The sequence below is a fragment of the Mustela nivalis genome (assembly GCF_964662115.1).
Source record: "Mustela nivalis genome assembly, contig: HAP1_SCAFFOLD_1103, whole genome shotgun sequence".
Classification (NCBI taxonomy): Eukaryota; Metazoa; Chordata; class Mammalia; order Carnivora; family Mustelidae; genus Mustela; species Mustela nivalis.
Genome location: NW_028135561.1, coordinates 131,163 through 136,852, shown reverse-complemented (window position 1 = coordinate 136,852; position 5,690 = coordinate 131,163). Strand labels below are relative to the sequence as shown.

Here is a 5,690-nt window from a genome sequence, read left to right as displayed (position 1 = left end):
CTCTATCTCCAGACTCTTGAGATAATCGAACTCAGGCTCATGGCTCTGGAAGGTGCTGTAGACGTCATACTCGCCTTGGCTGTGAGGCGCATTTTTACTCTCCGGTTCCCGCTGGAAGATGACCACACGGCCACCCTTGTCGCCTGTGGCCAGCAGCTCTCCGGTATGGTTGAACTCAACAGTAAGATGATATCGGCTTCAGTCACATAGCTGTGGTCCCGCAGGAAGCTGTGGTTAATTTTCCGCGTGTCCGTGTCCTCGCCCATTGAAGGCCGTGCCCGGTGCCCTGGGCATGCCCCGCCGCTGCACACCGATGCAATCCGCAGAGGTCGCGCCGGGCGCGCGGGCCATGCCGCCGCAGCCTAGCAGGGGCGCGGCGGCCAGGGCCCCGGGGGCCGGGCATCGTGGCTGGGGGCGGCCTGGGACGGGCGGGGCGACCGGGGCGGGCGCCGCGGTCTGGCGAGCGCGCGGCGGGCGGCGGCCGCGGGTGGTGGCGGGCCAGGGCCCGGGCGCTCATCCCGGCCGGTGCGCTCTGCGTCCTGCGCCGGGCAGCAGCGGCGGCGGCGGCGGCGGCGGCGGGGGCAGTGGCGGCCTGGTGCCCGGGCGCCTGGCTGCGCGGCGGCGGGAGGGTACCCCGCGGCGCTGCGCCCACCGAGCCAGGGCCGAGCCGGGCTGCGCGGGCTGGGGCCGCCGCCGCCGCCGCCGCCGCCGCCGCCGCCTCCGCCGCCGCCGCTGCTGCTCCACAGGCCCCTCCCTCGCGCCGCCCGCTCCTCCCCATCCAGATTATTTGTTATCTTATGATCCTAATGATATATTTTAAATATATTGACCCACAAGATCTGTTACTTCAGGAATATATATTTGGAAGTTCTCACATTTTTAGATATTACAGTGGCATATACTTTCCCCAAATTCAATTTTTTTAAATATAATTTTTTATTTTTTATAAGCATATAATTTATCCCCAGGGGTACAGGTCTGTGAATCACCAGGTTTACACACTTCACAGCACTCACCAAAGCACATACCCTCCCCAATGTCCATAATCCCACCCCCTTCTCCCAAAGCCCCTCCCCCCAGCAACCCTCAGTTTGTTGTGTGAGATTAAGAGTCACTTATGGTTTGTCTCCCTCCCAATCCCATCTTCTTTCATTTATTCTTCTCGTACCCACTTAAGCCCCCATGTTGCAACACCACTTCCTCATATCAGGGAGATCATATGATAGTTGTCTTTCTCCGCCTGACTTATTTCGCTAAGCATGATACGCTCTAGTTCCATCCATGTTGTCGCAAATGGCAAGATTTCATTTCTTTTGATGGCTGCATAGTATTCCATTGTGTATATATACCACATCTTCTTGATCCATTCCTCTATCAATGGTCACTTGGGTTGCTTCCATATCTTGGCTATTGTTAAGTAATTCTGCAGTCAATATAAGGGTGCATGGTCCCTTTGAATTAGTGTTTTTGTAATCTTTGGTTAAAAACTCAGTAGTGCAACAACAAAAACAAGAACAACCCCCACCCCCACCCCCACCCCCCCCCAAAAAAATAACCCCAGTAGCGCAATTACTAGATTGTGGGGTATTTCTATTTTTCACTTTTTGAGGAACCTCCATAGTGTTTTCCACAGTGGCTGTACCAGTTTGAATTCCTACCACCAACATTGCAAGACTTCCTTTTTTTCCACATCCTCACCACTCCTGATATCTGGTGTTTTTTATTTTAGCCATTCTGACAGGTATGAGGTGATATCTCATTGTAGTTTTGATTCACATTTCCCTGATGATATATGATAATGAGCATCTTTTCAAATGTGTGTGTTGATCATCTGTAAGTCTTCTTTGGACAAATGTCTGTGTCTTCTGCACATTTTAAAATTGGATTATTCATTTTGTGTGTGTTCAGCTTTGTAATTTCTTTATAGATTTTGGATTCTAACTCTTTATTACATATGTCAACCCTTTATCAGGTGTGTTATTTGTAAATTTCTCCTATTCCATAGTTTGCCATTTAGTTTTGTTGATTGTTTCTGTCACTGCACAAATGCTTTTTCTTTTGATGTAGTTTATTTTTGCTTTGGTTTCCTTTGTTTCAGGGACCTATCTAGAAAAAACGTTGCTATAGCCAATGCCAGAGGAATTATTGTCTTTGTTCTTTTCTATGATTTTTGTGGTTTCGGGTCTCACATTTAGGTCTTTAATCCATTTTGAATTTGAATTTATTTTGTGTATGTTGAAAGAAAGTAGTCTAATTTCATTCTTTTGCATGTTGCTGTCCAGTTTTGGACACCATTTGTTGAAAGGACTTTTACCCATGGGTATTCTTTCCTGATTTGTCAGAGATAATTTAATTGGCCATATAATTGTGGGTTTATTTCTGTGTTTTCTACTCTGTTCAGTTGATCTCTGTGTCTATTTTTGTGCCAATACCATACTGTTTGGATCACTACAGCTTTGTAATATAACTTGCATTTCAGAATTGTGATGCCTCCAGATTGGCTGTCCTTTTTCAAGATTGCTTTAGCTATTTGAGGTCTTTTGTGATCCCATACAAATTGCAAACCTGTTTGTTCTGGTTCTGTGAAAAATCATATTGTGGGTTTTTTTGATAGGATTGTATTAAATGTGTAGATTGTTTTGGGTATCAAAGGAATTTTAAAAATATTTCTTTTTCCAATCCATGAGCATGGACTGTCTTTCCATTTCTTTGTGTCATCCTCAAGTTCTTTCATCAGTTTTTTTTATAGTTTTCAGAGTACAAGCTTTTCATCTCGTTGGTTTATTTCTAGGTATCTTATTATTTTCATTGCATTCATGAATGGAATGTTTTTTAAAAAATTTCTCTTTCTGTTGCTTCTTTTTTGGTATATAGAGATAGAACAGATTATTTTGCATTAATTTTGTATCCTGCAACTTTACTGAATTTGTTTATCAGTGCTAGCAGCTTTGTGGGGAGTCTTTTTGTTTTTCTTTTTTCTTTTTTTTTTTTTTTGTTATTGTTGTTACAATAAGCTTGTAGAAGATTTAATGAAACAGGGAAATACAGTATATGACATTGTTTAAATAAATAACATATAAAATACATACAGATTATTTGTTTTTGTTTTTTTGTTTTTTTTTTTTTGGTTTTTTGTTTGTTTGTTTGTTTGTTTGTTTTCAGGCGCAGAGCCCCACTGTGTAGGATTATTATAACTGGCCTGCAAACAGTGACACGGTAGCAACCTGCCTGCTTTGTCCATGGGGGCTCCTCCCAGGCTTGTGCTTGTATACCAAGTTCATTCTTCACCAGCCAGCAGGGTCTAGAGTCCATCCTACTGCCCTTAGCTTGCCTAGATATAGGGCATCTCCAGGCAGGCCCCCCTCCAGCTGGGCTCCTGACACCTCGACTATCCCCCTAAGCCGGGACCCCAAGGCTGCTCATCACACACTCAGGCCCCTGCCTTGGGCTGCAGGGAGGAGAGTCCAGAGCAGCCTCCGTCTGACTCTCCAATGGGTTTGCCATCCCTCCTCTGGGAGGACAGACCCCAGAACTCTCTCTCCTCTGGGGTCTCCGAGGCGGTCCCAGAACGACAGAGAAAACAGCCATCCAGAGAAGGCAAGGGGTCAAATATAACCCTCGGCAGCCATGGATTTAGAGTTTTCATAAATCAGTTCATCAGGATTCCAGATCGGTGCCTCACTTGCTGAAGAAACTGAGTAAAAGCAGAACTGAGCCAGCACCCCCCTTCCGGAAGCCCCCTGAGAGATGGTGCGGGAAAGGATACTGAAGCTCCTGTCGGTGACAGCCAGGTGCCAGAGGTTGATGCGCAGGTCATCCGCCGACATGTACGTCTCACAGTCGCTGTTGACGGAGATGGAGTTGATGTGGTAGGTGTGGCCGTTGGCGAAGACCCTCCGTGGGCTCACCTCCACCATCAGATCCATGGGCTTCAGCACAGGCACCTGCAGTGACGTCACCGTGGACAAGTCCTTAAGCTTCCCTTCTTCATCTTTCAGGTTATATCCCTCAGGCCTTTTATCTCGTTCCGTGATCTTCCATAGTTTGATAGTTTTATCGTTGGTGGACAGCAGGGAGTGGGCGGCATTGTGCTGCGGAAGCCACTTGATCTTGTTGATTTTCTCCTCTATCTCCAGACTCTTGAGATAATCGAACTCAGGCTCATGGCTCTGGAAGGTGCTGTAGACGTCATACTCGCCTTGGCTGTGAGGCGCATTTTTACTCTCCGGTTCCCGCTGGAAGATGACCACACGGCCACCCTTGTCGCCTGTGGCCAGCAGCTCTCCGGTATGGTTGAACTCAACAGTAAGATGATATCGGCTTCAGTCACATAGCTGTGGTCCCGCAGGAAGCTGTGGTTAATTTTCCGCGTGTCCGTGTCCTCGCCCATTGAAGGCCGTGCCCGGTGCCCTGGGCATGCCCCGCCGCTGCACACCGATGCAATCCGCAGAGGTCGCGCCGGGCGCGCGGGCCATGCCGCCGCAGCCTAGCAGGGGCGCGGCCGCCAGGGCCCCGGGGGCCGGGCATCGTGGCTGGGGGCGGCCTGGGACGGGCGGGGCGACCGGGGCGGGCGCCGCGGTCTGGCGAGCGCGCGGCGGGCGGCGGCCGCGGGTGGTGGCGGGCCAGGGCCCGGGCGCTCATCCCGGCCGGTGCGCTCTGCGTCCTGCGCCCGGCAGCAGCGGCGGCGGCGGCGGCGGCGGGGGCAGTGGCGGCCTGGTGCCCGGGCGCCTGGCTGCGCGGCGGCGGGAGGGTACCCCGCGGCGCTGCGCCCACCGAGCCAGGGCCGAGCCGGGCTGCGCGGGCTGGGGCCGCCGCCGCCGCCGCCGCCGCCGCCGCCGCCTCCGCCGCCGCCGCTGCTGCTCCACAGGCCCCTCCCTCGCGCCGCCCGCTCCTCCCCATCCAGATTATTTGTTATCTTATGATCCTAATGATATATTTTAAATATATTGACCCACAAGATCTGTTACTTCAGGAATATATATTTGGAAGTTCTCACATTTTTAAATATTACAGTGGCATATACTTTCCCCAAATTCAATTTTTTTAAATATAATTTTTTATTTTTTATAAGCATATAATTTATCCCCAGGGGTACAGGTCTGTGAATCACCAGGTTTACACACTTCACAGCACTCACCAAAGCACATACCCTCCCCAATGTCCATAATCCCACCCCCTTCTCCCAAAGCCCCTCCCCCCAGCAACCCTCAGTTTGTTGTGTGAGATTAAGAGTCACTTATGGTTTGTCTCCCTCCCAATCCCATCTTCTTTCATTTATTCTTCTCGTACCCACTTAAGCCCCCATGTTGCAACACCACTTCCTCATATCAGGGAGATCATATGATAGTTGTCTTTCTCCGCCTGACTTATTTCGCTAAGCATGATACGCTCTAGTTCCATCCATGTTGTCGCAAATGGCAAGATTTCATTTCTTTTGATGGCTGCATAGTATTCCATTGTGTATATATACCACATCTTCTTGATCCATTCCTCTATCAATGGTCACTTGGGTTGCTTCCATATCTTGGCTATTGTTAAGTAATTCTGCAGTCAATATAAGGGTGCATGGTCCCTTTGAATTAGTGTTTTTGTAATCTTTGGTTAAAAACTCAGTAGTGCAAAAACAAAAACAAGAACAACCCCCACCCCCACCCCCACCCCCCCCCCAAAAAAAACCCCAGTAGCGCAAT

The 5,690-nt window shown here is 49.4% G+C and overlaps 1 pseudogene across 1 annotated transcript; it reads right to left on the bottom strand.

Moving 5' to 3' along the window:
• Positions 1–513: 513 nt before the first annotated feature.
• On the bottom strand, positions 514–4,415 carry LOC309857714 (serine/threonine-protein phosphatase 2A 55 kDa regulatory subunit B gamma isoform pseudogene; annotated as a pseudogene). Its single transcript has 2 exons — positions 3,723–4,415; positions 514–642 (listed from the first exon to the last, which is right to left on the bottom strand). The product of its transcript is annotated as a serine/threonine-protein phosphatase 2A 55 kDa regulatory subunit B gamma isoform pseudogene (transcript).
• Between the last annotated feature and the right edge of the window lie 1,275 nt (positions 4,416–5,690).